This window comes from Crocuta crocuta, unplaced genomic scaffold (genome assembly GCF_008692635.1).
Source record: "Crocuta crocuta isolate KB4526 unplaced genomic scaffold, BGI_CrCroc_1.0 scaffold85, whole genome shotgun sequence".
In the NCBI taxonomy this organism is placed as follows: domain Eukaryota; kingdom Metazoa; phylum Chordata; class Mammalia; order Carnivora; family Hyaenidae; genus Crocuta; species Crocuta crocuta.
Window position 1 is genome coordinate 750,071 of NW_027530620.1, and position 13,417 is coordinate 763,487.

Sequence of the window (13,417 nt, forward strand, 5' to 3'; positions counted from 1 at the left end):
CCCAGCACAGCGAGCCGTTAGTTAACATCACAGCCACTGCTGTCAGTACCATCGTCAGTGTTCTCAGCACACATGTCATCAGTGTCAGCTTCATCTACCAGGAAACTGGGTTATTTCCATCTCTTTCCTACATTCATTTTCCCAACACTTCTGATGACATCACTCACTAAAACTCACTTTACTGTGGATCCCATTTCTTGTCTCAACATTTTCCCATCAATAATTAAAAAGTGCTCTTTTCCAATGGTTCCACCTAAACCATTCTCATTATATGCCAATACTTCTCATTAAAACCGAAAAACAAACGACAACAAAAAACTCTGACTTAGTAAAACTATGTTATATGCCCTAACAAAGAGGAACATTTCCATCATTTTGTAAGTCAGCTCATTTAAAGTTTTTTTCCCACCTTTTCACTGCCACCATGTCAGTTCCTCAATCAATAATAAGTAAGGCTTTAATAAACTTTCACGGATATATATTTCCCTATCCTAGATAAAGTTTTATAAGGCTCCACATTGAAAGTTAAAACCGCTGCAACTAAAAAATTAAATGAATACATACAAGCCTGTCTTGTTTCTTTAGGTAACACAATAAGGCTCCTAAGAAGATATAAAGCATGATGTATGCTTTATGAAAATTTACATTTATAGCACACCTAGTCAATGAGATGTTCCCCTTATTTACTGGTTTTTATTCTTAAACAAATCACTAAGCAAAGCACCGAAGGTATTAACCCAAACAGAACACAAAAACAGTCAGTTTGCTATGGCAAAGGCTCAGATTACTAACCGGGAAAACTCCGAGACCTGGATTGTAGCATGGGCTCTTCCTAACTAGGTGTATGTTACAGGACAAACTGCTTCACTTCTTTGGACCCTAATTTCCCTATCTGTAATAGGAGAGGTTAGATTATCTCCAACTGTCCTTCCTGCTCCAAAAATCTATGGTTTTAACCTATTATTTTACACAAAGTTTGGAATTTTAGTTCAGTGATGAAAGTAGATTTTATTTATTACCTATTTCTGTCACTAGATGGTGCTATGTGCACAGTTATCCATATTACTTGAAGAACCCATCTGGCAATATCTCTCAACAGGAGCAGTTAGAAACTTTGGGGGCTAGGCAATTCTTCCCTCTGTGGGGCTCTCCAGGCCATTACAGGGTATTTAAGATACCTCCCTGCCATGCACCACCACCCCTGAATGCCCATTCACAAGTAATCTTTACTATCCTAATCACTGTGATAATCAATCTTATACAGTGCTCTATTAAAAGGCTGCTCATTCCTGCATTAAAACCACTAAAACAAAATTTCTTTCCTTTTTTATATTTAAGAAACAGATACTAAAAAATAAAAATGATTTACCTGGGAGTGGAATCAGTCATTTCTGTAAATGAGTGTAAAGTGCCAAATTACCTTTGCAGTGACAAATCTATACACACAAAATCAAAGACTTAATTTGATTGTCAGCTGGTAACCAACAACTTGTTCTTATTCTGTGATTAAGTCACACCTTAGTCCAACTAGTTTTTACCAACCCTGTATTAGCCTTTCTGACATTTTATATGATAAACTTAATGTCTTATAAATGAAAAATTAAAACATAAAAATGTAAATATACAAAATAAACTCACACCCAATAACAAAGCAATAAAAAAGGGGAGACAAGCTGCCTATTTTCAAAGAGCCCTCCTGAGTAACTTGATTTTAATGAATTTTCCATAGTCTGTTTAGCCCTTGGCCTTAAAATCACATAAATCTAATGGGACAGCACAGGACCAGTAGATCCATCTCACAGGAACAGTTCCCATTAATCAAATTCACAAAATTGATATGAAAGCCGAATATCACCTTATTAATTTGAGGCAATAACTCTAACTGCCAAAATTACCAAGGGCACAGAGCATTTGTGTCCTCAAGCCATCACATTCTCTCTCTTTTAGGCATGGTATGAAGGAAGCCAGGCTATAATCAGAAGGTTACCTAATAAGGACAAAATTAGGAATAAGGTAATTATGTTCTGTGATTTGAATATTAAGTTGCAGGAAGTCAAAAAAGTCTGATGCAACAATGTTCAAAGAGAGGATATAAGGCACAAGTAAAAATCAAGTACAGGTCATGCAAAATAACCCTTTTTGGTAGGTACGGTCATAATTCCCGTATAATTTTTCAAACTAAAAACGAGTCTCAAAAAGGTTAAGTGATTTGCCTACAATCACGTGAAGGAGGTTAAGAGTTCAAATACATGTCAGTCTGACTCTAGAGCCCAAGATCTCAACCACTACGCTGGATAAGATATAAATTCCTCAAAACTGCTAACAAAGAAGGCTCTACCTTTATCTATTGACATTGGTGCTTTCAAACTCTATCTCATTTTAGCCATACTGAATTTTTAACTCCTGGACTAAGCAATCCTTTCTTTTGCCTTTGAACATGCTGCCCTCCATGCCCTAAGCACTCCCATCAGCATCTTCATCGGGATAATCACGTTAGCTTTCAGATGTCTGTTGCAAATATCTCCTTCTCAGTCTAATCTCTAGGCCAAGTTCTCATCACTCGCTAATGTGCCATCTCTGCTGTACTTTTACAGGGGATTCTGTGTATCTCTATCACAATACTTTAAACCGTAAAAATTGTTGACTGAATGCCTTTTTAATTCAAATTCTGACTCCATGAAGGTATTATGTAACCCTGCATCCTAGAAGATGATGCACCTTCACCTGGGTCTCAAAGATGTCTTCTAATAGTACGTATTACCAAATATGAAAAAGAATGTGCCAATCAAAAGTAGGGGGGTGGTCAACCCAGAATCTGAAAAATCTGGTGGCAAATGCTGGCCAGTGTCCACTTAAGTCTCACGTTGGGAAAGTGAATAACTGGACCTAATTCTTATTTATGCAAAGTGGGAGGGGAATATGACTGGAGGCAGTGAAAGCTGCCATGAGGCTGGGACAGTTGTTCAGGTAAAATGCTAATTATGGAGACAGAAACATACTGAGATACATTTTATAGATATAACTAGTGACATCTGATGAAAAATTCCATGTGAATGATAAAGAAGAAGGAAGTACTAAGGGGAACTTTAAATTTTTTCCAAGAGCAACTGAATAAAAGGTGGTATATATTTACTGGGGAAAGGAAGACTAGAAGTAGATGTGAGAGGAAATTAGGGATACAATGACTATATTAGGTTTGAGATACCTGTGTAATAGAGTAAATAACAGGTTAAGTATTTGGGGTTTATAAACTTTTTTTTACCTTTTAATGTATATTTATTTTCGAGAGAGACAGAATGTGAATGGGGGAGGGGCAGAGAGAGAGGGAGACACAGAATCTGAAGCAGCTCTAGGCTCTGAGCTGTCAGCACAGAACCGGACACGGAGCTTGAACCCACAAACTATGAGATCATGACCTGAGTTGAAGTTGGATGTTTAACTGACTGAGCCTCTTAGGCACTCCTTATTTTGGTTTTAATTTTTTTGAGTATAACTGAAACATAAATGTAACAATTGTATACATAAATGTAATATTGTAATCACTTTATTACTTCTATAATGTTGGTCCTATTACTAGTCCTATCCTATAGATGAAGAAAACTGAGGTTTAAAAAGGTTTAAAAAACTCACCCAAGATCACACGGCTAGTACTCTAGAGCTGGCAAAGCAGATCTCAAACCTAGGCAATCAAGTTCCTGAGCTCACTCTACCACTTTTGGCAGCTGATAGATACCCTCACATCATGGGGCCTCCAGAAAGGTTCAGTTATTGGTATTCAAGAAAAGAGGGTTGAGGTATAAGGTTCAAATAGAGAATGAATTAAAGAAGAGACTCCACAATGAATGGAATAACCCCACCACCCTCTCTCTTTCTAACCCTTAAACAATGGCAGTCGCTTTACAGGATTCTTCTGCGAAGACACTTGAATAGCTACAGAAAAAAAGCCTATATATATTCCATGCTGAAAGTTTCCAAAGAGCTAGCTCACTGCCCTATCATCTTACAGTGAAGTCCACTATCCCAACCTATGTATACAGAGCTTCTGAAAAGTTTCTTACTGGCTTCTTATAAAATACAGACGGACAATCATGAATTACAAACTTGGAGATGTACACTTCCATCCATGAGAGTAACTGGTATTGGATTTATCCTCTCACTAAAAAGAACCATAAAGCTGGACATGTGCCTTATGGACTACATAAAGCAAACATTCTCTGGTCCTAGACAAGAGGCAAGACAAGACTGTGATTCTTTTAGTAGGGTGTTCTTTAACCTCCATGTTTCTGGAGGTTTTCCAGACTTCTTCCTGTGATTGATTTCAAGTTTCAAAGCCCTATGATCTGAGAGTGTGCATGGAATTCTTTTATTTTTAATGTTTATTTATTTTTGAGAGAGAGACAGAGTGTGAGCAGGGGAGGGACAGAAAGCGAGGGAGACAGAATCTGAAGCAGGCTCCAGGCTCTGAGCTGTCAGCACAGAGTCTGATGCGGGGCTCTAACTCACAAACCATGAGATCATGACCTAAGCCGAAGTCAGACACTTAACCGAATGAGCCACCCAGGCGCCCCAAGACTAATTCTTGACATAGACATAAATACTATGTACTGTGATCCCCATATTTGCTCCTGCTCTCTTGGCCTGGGGTCAGTTTCCTGACCACAATGTAAGGGGGAGAACCCAAGCAGAACATGGTAAGTTTGGCCAAGCTAAGGACTCAGAAGACAAAAGTTTAGGGCTTCAGGAGTAGCTAGAATTTATGGGTTAAAGCACCAGAAAGAAGCTCGCCCCAGAAATTGGCAGTTTCCTTGGGTACCTTAAACTAGATTTCATCACAATTAAAAATGTTTGCTCTGCAAAAAATCAAAACCAAAGAAACAAAAAACAAAAAACAAAAAAATAATAACAAGAAAAAAACAAAAACAAGTTTGTTAGGAAAAGATGAGCCACAAATGAGGAAAAAACATTTTCTTTTTAAAAAATTTTTTAATGTTTAATGTTTATTTTGATAGAGAGATAGAACATGAGCAGGGGAGGGGCAGAGGGAGACAGAATTTGAAGCAAGCTCTAATGCAGGGCTCTAACTCAACGACTACGAGATCATGACCTGAGCTGAAGTTGGATGTTTAACCGATTGGGCCACCCAGGCGCCCCAAGGAAAAACTATTTTCAAATCACATATCAACAAATGACTGTATCCAAAATATGTAAAGAACACTCTAAAGTCCATCATAAGAAAAGAGAAAATCCTATCAGATGACAGAGAAAAAAAAAATGATACTTAACCAAGGAGGAATAAAGATAACACATAAACACATAAAAACATTAGTCAGGTTATAAAAGATTAAATCTTCCATAACAAGAAATCAATTGTCTAAACTTAATGAGTCATGAAATCACAAAATAAACACATTATATAGAATTATAGCGGTAAATAACTAAGGAAGTTAAGGTGACTTTCATTTCTGGGGTGTAGGGCAGATGGGCAGTAAGGGCTGTTATTTCCCATTATGAGTTTACAATACTAAGTGACCTTCTATACTATAACAAAATGAGTGGCTACACATGCAAATATATATATATTTTTAAAGGGGAGTATGGTTCAAAGTGTCAAATGCTACTAAGAGAAAGAACAAGATAAAAAAGTATGGTATCTGACAACATGGAGGTAGACAAGTTGATACTGTGAAATATAATTGTGGTAGAGGGATAAGATCAGAAACAAAACTGACTCTGAAATCATACACACTTGGGTTTGAATCATGATTTTACCATTTTGCACCTATAAAAAAGTAACTTAACCTGTCTGAGCTTCAGTTCCTCTATCAATAAAATGGAGATAATGATATTAATAACTACTTCATGAAGCTACTAAGGGATTAGGTTAGACAACACATAAAATTTAAGCTCAGTTATTAGAATATATTAAGTATTGGGGTATCTGGTAACTATTAAGTATATTAATACTTAATATGTTAATATTATTAACATATACTAATAAGTATATTAACTCAGTTAAATGTCCAACTTCGGCTCAGGTCATGATCACGTGGTTTGTGTGTTCAAGCCCCACACTGTGCTCTGTGCTGATAGCTGGGAGCCTGGGGTCTGCTTCATATTCTGTGTCTCCCTCTTTCTCTGACCGTCCCCTGATCATGTTGTCTCTCTCCCTCTCTCAAAAATGAACATTAAAAAAAGAATATAGTAAGTATTAAATGGCAGATAATGGTGTTATTATCTAAACAGGTGATATCATAGGATAAATGGTAGTATAAATATAATATTTGAGGTTCTTAAACTGTTTCTCCCTTTTGATAGGAAATAAAAACGTGTACTCAGAGATGGTATTTTTATATCCTAAGTGCTCCATAACAAAGATATTACTTATGACTTAACATATGTAGCAATATCATTTTCTCTTTTGAACTAAATATAATATCACAACTAGCAAAAGATCATCTAGTCCACATCACAATATTTAGATGTACTTTTGAAAATGATAGTTTTCTCATTCCAGATGTACTTTCTTAAAAAATATATGGTTTGCATATTATAAATAATCAAAAGAATAGAATTAGAGAAAAATTTAACTTACCAAGTCACCCAAAAATACAAAACTGGCATTTGATCACTCAAAGTAATAATTCTCAAACCTGCCTAGAAAGCAGAATTGCTTGGGAGTTTTTAAACATACTTATATTCAAGGTCTCATTATCTAGCTACTGACAGAATTTCCAAGTGTGGGGCCTAGAATATGTATTTTTAAAATCTATTGAGAAAAACATTTAAAAAAAGTCAATCTCAAAAGAAAAAATAAAATAGCCAATAAAAAGGAAAGAAACATTCTCCACATTACTACGAGGCAAGAAAATGCAAATTTTTAATTAAAGGCAATGAGATTCCATTTTTTGTCCAAATTAACAAAAAATTAAAGATACTAAAAATAGTGCTGATATGCACATGAGAGAAACAACATTCTGATATGCACTGGTTAAGATTTGCTACAACATTCTGTAATAATTGGGAGTATCTTTTTTTTTTTTTTTTTTTTTTAAGAGAGAGGGAGAGTACGAGTTGAGGACAGGTGGAGGAAGAGGGAAAGAGAGAATCAAGCAGACTCCATGCCTCGTGCAGAACCCTATCGGCCTGAATCTCACAACTGTGAGATCATGCCTCAGTTAAAATCAAGAGTCAGATCCAGGCACCCCTGGGAGTATCTTTTAAAAATAAAAAGCCAATGCCAGAAAAGTACAAAGAACATAAGGATATGTGTATAAGGATGCCAAATGCTGAATTATTTGCAATTTAAACAGTAACAAAAAACTCTGGAAATAACCCAAGCTCATTAACAGATACATGATTAAATGAATTAGTGGCACTACAGAATATTGAATCGCTATTAAAAAGACTAAGTTAGAGACTTCCTCTTCCAGCAATGATGGAGTAAATAAATTATAGCAGACCAATGTTCCTATCAAACACAATTGGAAAATCTATTAGGTGAAAGGGACTAAGAGGTAAAAACTCCAGCTATACAATAAATAAATCATGGGGATATCATGTTCAGCATAGGAAACATAGTCAATAATACTGTAGTAACTTTGGCAACAGACGGTCACTATACTTACCATACTTACCAATGGGATTATTTTGTAATGCATGAAAATACTGCATCAATATGACATACACCTGAAACTAATAGGATACTGTATGCCAATTTTACTTCAACAACAACAACAACAACAAAATAGAAAATCTGGATAAAACATAAATATTATTTGTTCCAAGGTCCTGGAGAGTTACCGAGTCAGCCAATACTAGAAAAGCCAAAATCCAGGAAGAAGGAAAGCTCAGGGAGGGGAGTCTCATCTGCGTGTTGCTTTTGCTTTCAGCAAAATCTATTAAATTCTAAGGAGCCAGAGGCTGAGAAAACTAGCAGAACTCAAGAGAAATCCAAGCAGAAAGAGGTGGTTAAGGAGCACTTACAGCTGTCTAGCAGGACTAAAGAGCCAAAACTTACAAGTCAGGCTTGACAAGGTGGCCAAATTTGAGAAGTCGAGATTTGAAAGACAGGAGGGCAAAGACAACAGCGGATGCCAGTTCACTACGGCATCTATCAATTCTCAAGCCCGCAAAGGGCACATTTTAAAATAAAACATGGATGAAAACTGAGATTTCAACATCCTCATGGTGCTGGCAGAACAAAAAACTGAAGTTCAAAAACCCCTACAGAGAAAGAACTTAGTCAATACTCCATGCCATCAGGAGACTTCCCAAACAGCAATACCCTTATAAATGAAGGTGGAGTAGAAGCAAATTGAAACTTATGAAGACTCAGCTCAGGCTGTGACTGATGACGTAATCTGCTCTATTCTAGTTGTTCCCCAGGCTAAAGGGGGATTCCTGAGGATGGAAGAAATTATCATTCAGAGCCAACTGTACTGTTCATATGAAATGTTCAGAATTCAGTCAAAAATGGGCAAAGCATACCAAGAAACAAGATCAAAGGCAAAAACCAGACAGAAGAAACAGACCAAAGATCATAAAAATAATAGTTAATAAACAAAGTTTTAAAAAATATAAACATATTCAAAAAAATATGAAAAAAATTATGACAAAACAGAATTTCACCAGAGAACTGAAATTTATAAAAGAGAATCAAATGGAAATTCTAGAATGGAAAAATACAGTAACTAAAATTTAGAAGTCAAAGATAAGTTTATGGCATAAGGGACACAGCTGAAAGTAAGATTAGTGAACTACAAGACAGCGATGCTAAAACGTGTGTTATCTGTGGAAGCCATGAGCCAGATCTGCTAACAGTCAAATTATTTTAATCTTAGGAACTAGCACATCCCAACAATCTGTACTATTCTCAGGTGTGACAGTTCAGGAGTGAATATGGTTTGAACTTACTCATGTTCAGAGGGTGTCTGAAATGGAGAACTAGGTAGACCTATCTACTCAGAGCCTAAACATGGCCCTAAAGTAAACTGCTTGACGAAACAAGAAACTGGATCCCAAATATTACAGCCAGAGAATTTTTAAAACATGTCCATATTCAAGTGGAGATCAAAGAAGCTCAACTAAAAGAGCTATGGACTGAGCAAAACTTCTTTTTAAAAAAAGGGCTGCCTTGAAAATTATGACTTAAACTTTGGAAGAACCAAGGTGATTGGCAGTAGGAGGAATCACAACATGTGCAACTCCTTAAATAAAAATACATTAACTTTTGGGGCGCCTGGGTGGCTCAGGCAATGAAGTGTCTGACTTCTATTCGGGTCATGACTTCACGGTTTGTGAGTTCCAGTCTCGTGAGTTCGAGTCCTGCATCGGGCTCTGTGCTGTCAGCTCTCTTTCTCAAAAATAGATAAACATTTTAAAAAGATATTAAAAAAACATATTAACTCTTTTTTTAAAAAATTTAATGTTTATTTATTTTTGAGAGAGAGACAGAGCTCAAGCAAGGGAGGGGCAGAGAGGGAGACACAGAATCTGAAGCAGGCTCTGAGCTGTCAAAACAGGGCCCGACGCAGGCTCGAATGCATGAGACTAGAACTCACAAACCGTGAGGTCATGACCTGACCTGAAGTTGGATGCTTAACCAACTGAGCTACCCAGATGCCCCTGTATTAACGTCTAAATAAATAAATAAAATATATCTGTGGAACACAGTATCCTTGAGACATTAAAAAGATAGTAAGGGAGGGGGGCACCTGGGTGACTTAGACAGTTAACTGTCTGACTCTTGGTTTTGGCTCAGGGTATGATGTCACATGAGTTCCAGCCCCTGGGTGGCTCAGATGGTTAAGTGTCCAACTCTTGGTTTTGGCTCAGGGCACAGTGTCACAGTTTCATGAATTCAAGCCACCTGGCTGGCTCAGACGGTTAAGTGTCCGACTCTTGGTTTCAGCTAAGGGCACAGTATCACAGTTTCGTGAGTTCAAGCCACCTGGGTGGCTCACATGGTTAAGTGTCTGACTCTTGGTTTCAGCTCAGGGTACGATATCACGGTTTCGTGAGTTGAAGCCCCTGGGTAGCTTAGACAGTTAAATGTCTGACTCTTGGTTTCAACTCAGGGCACGATGTCACAGTTTAGTGAGTTGGAGCCCCATGTGGGGTTCTATGTTGGCAGTGTGGAGCCTGCTTGGGATTCTTTCTCCCTCCCTCCCTGCTCCTCCCCCACTCATGCTGTCTCTGTCTTCTCAAAATAAATAAACTTAAAAAAAATACATATATGGTAAAGATAACAAACTGATGGCTGACAACAGAGAAGGGGTAACGGGACAGGCAAAACAGATGAAAGAGCAAGAGAAACAGGCTTCCAGTTATGGAATGAGTAAATCACAGAATGAAAGGTACACCATAGAGAATATAGTCAGTGGTACTGTGACAACATCGCATGGTGACAGATGGGAGCTACACTTACAGTGAGCATAACATACAGTTGTAGAATTTCTGTCTTGTATACGTTAAACTAATGTAATATTGTGTCAACTACAAAAAAAATACAAACTACAAATATATATGTATACTAGGAAACTTTAGACTAATAATGTTGAGAATTTAAATAAAACATAAGTTCCTAGAAAAACAAAACTTATAAAACCTGACACAAAACAGAAAAATGTGAATAGTTCTATATCTATTAAAGACATTTTAGAATCCATAACTAAAGGCCATCCCACAAAGAAATCTATAGGCCCAGGGTACCTAAGTGGCTCCGTTGGCTAAGCATCCAACTATTAATCTTGGCTCAGGTCATGTTCTTGGCTCAGGTCATGATCTCTCAATTCGGTGAGTTCAAGCCTCGTGTCAGGCTACACATGATCAGTGCAGAGCCTGCCTAGGATTCTCTCTCTTCCCTCCCCTGCTCACTTGCTCTTTCTCTCTCTCTCTCAAAATAAATAAACTTAAAAGAAATCTGTATGGCTTTTACCCACTTCTGAACATTTAAAAAATAAATATCACTAACGTTACACAAACTCTTCCAGAGAAAAGCAAAAACACTTCCCAACTCATTTTATGAAGCTGACATAATCTCAATACCAAAACCTGACAGGATCTTACAAGAAAATGCCAAGCCATTATCTCTTAGGAATATAGATACAAACATTCTATTCTAAGCTAAACATTAGCAAACCAACTTCAGTAATATATTGGAAGAACAATATAATTGATAAAATTGGGTTTATTACAAAAATAAAAGTCCTAATGTATAAAAAAAATCAGTATAGTTTGCCACATTAAGAGATTAAAGGAAAAAAATTATATAGTCACCAATATAAAAATGTATTTGTTATTCATATTTTTAAAAAATCTCTTAGATTAGAAATAGAAACTCTTCTAAAAAGTCAGATTAAAAGAAAAACCACTTAGACATCAGAATGGTGAAATACGGTCATGAAGAAACAAAGGTGCTCACCATCAACATTTTACTGAAGTTTCCAGCCATTGCAATAAGGTAAAAAACAAAAACAAAACAAAAAAACAAAACAAAACAAAAAAACCCAGAAAGTACACATACTGGAAAGGAAGAACTAAATCTGTCATTATTCACAGGCAGCATAAATGTGTATATATAACATCTAAAAGAATCTACACACTACTAGAATTAAATGAATTTGGCAAGGTTGTTAGACACAAGGTGATTTATAAAAAACAAAGTGCATTTCTATATATGAGGAAGTTTATTATTTTTTTTAATGTTTTAGTTATTTTTGAGACAGAGATGGAGTGTGAATGGGGTAGGGAAAGAGAGAGAGGAAGACACAGAATCTAAAGCAGGCTTCAGGCTCTGAGCTGTCAGTACAGAGCTCTATGCAGGGCTTGAACTCACAAACCATGAGACCATGATCTGAGCCGAAGTCAGACACCCAACTGACTGAGCCACCCAGGTGCCCCATGAGGAAGTTTATTCTTTAAATAACACTTTACAGTTAAAACGTCAAATATTTAGCAATAAATCTAACAAAAGATGAATAACTCCTATACATATACACACATAAACATTTAAAAACATCACTAAAATTATAAGAACATCTATATAAATGGACAAATATATCACTCATGGAATGGAAGGTTTAACATTATTTTTTTAAGTGTTTATTTATTTTGAGAGAGAGAGGACGGGGGAAGAGCAGAGAGAGATGGAGACAGAGAATCTCAAGTAGGCCCCATGCTGTCAGTGCAGAGCCTGATGCAGGGCTCAATCTCACACCCCTGAGATCATAACTTGAGTTGAAATCCAGAGGGAGATGCACAACCAACTGAGCCACCCACACTTCCCAGGGAGACTCAATATGATTGACAGTAGTCAACTATCCCCAAATTCACCCAGTTCTAATAGAAATCCCAAGCATGCTTTTAAATAGGCATGTAATTTGATAAGCTAATTCTGAAATTCAAATGGAAAGGAAAAGGACTAAGAACAGCCAAGTCAATCTTGCAGGGCAACACTGGAGGACAGAAGCTATCAGACAGATGTCTTACTATAAAGCTTCAGTGACAACGTGGTATTGGCTTAGAGACAGATAACAGGCCAGGAGGATACAACAGGGAGTCCAGAAACGGACTTCTATGTAGCCTCCCACATTTATGGCAAAGAGACACTGAAGAATAATGGAAAAAGATAACTCTTCGATAAACAGTCCTAAGGCTATTAGATATCCACATGGGAAAAAATTATCTTGACTTCTTCCTCAGATTATATTTTAAAAAGCTAATAAAACAATAAGCTTCTTGGAAATGAAACAGGAACAACTGACTGAAAGAGACCAAGATTTCTTAACCAGAACACAAAACCCTCTTACCTTTACAGCCAATCTGTGGTCCACTATTTGGGAACCTCTTAATCTATGCAGTCAGATAATTCACTTAATTCTTATTACAGAACATTCAAATAACTACTTTTGCTTTTGTGAACAGGAGTATCTTCATTTATGAAATTAAATCCATAATACTCCTAACTAGAAGCTCATATAATAACTTTTTATAGCTAGGACCTTTTAACAACTACTGGAAACTCAACAAAGAATCAAATACAATTTGAATTTATTGTACAAAGTGGCATTGTTTTTACTCATTTTTAAAAATTCAGTTCTACTTCCAATATTAAATTCCACTAATAATACTCAGTTATCACAGACAAAAAATAGGAGCCAGGCATGAAGTGCCCTGTAAAGGAGACATGAACAAGGCCAACCTAAATCATAGTAAAGGCCCAGGGCTGCTCTCTGTGGCTAGCAAAAGTCATTAGCTGCAACAAAAATCATCTCAAAAACAGTAATAAGTCTGCTCCTCTACCATTTATTTAAATGGTAAAAATCCAGTCTGCTCATCTAGAATCATAGCTACAATAGCAGAAACCTTTCTCGGAGGCAGGAAAAACAGTCTTACATTATTTTATTCAAAAAAACCT

General features: G+C 36.7%; 1 protein-coding gene across 2 annotated transcripts in view; it reads right to left on the bottom strand.

The window, feature by feature from the left end:
• The window catches only part of OMA1 (OMA1 zinc metallopeptidase), a 79,546-nt gene that overhangs the window by 40,663 nt on the left and 25,466 nt on the right, over positions 1-13,417 (bottom strand). The window lies entirely within an intron of this gene.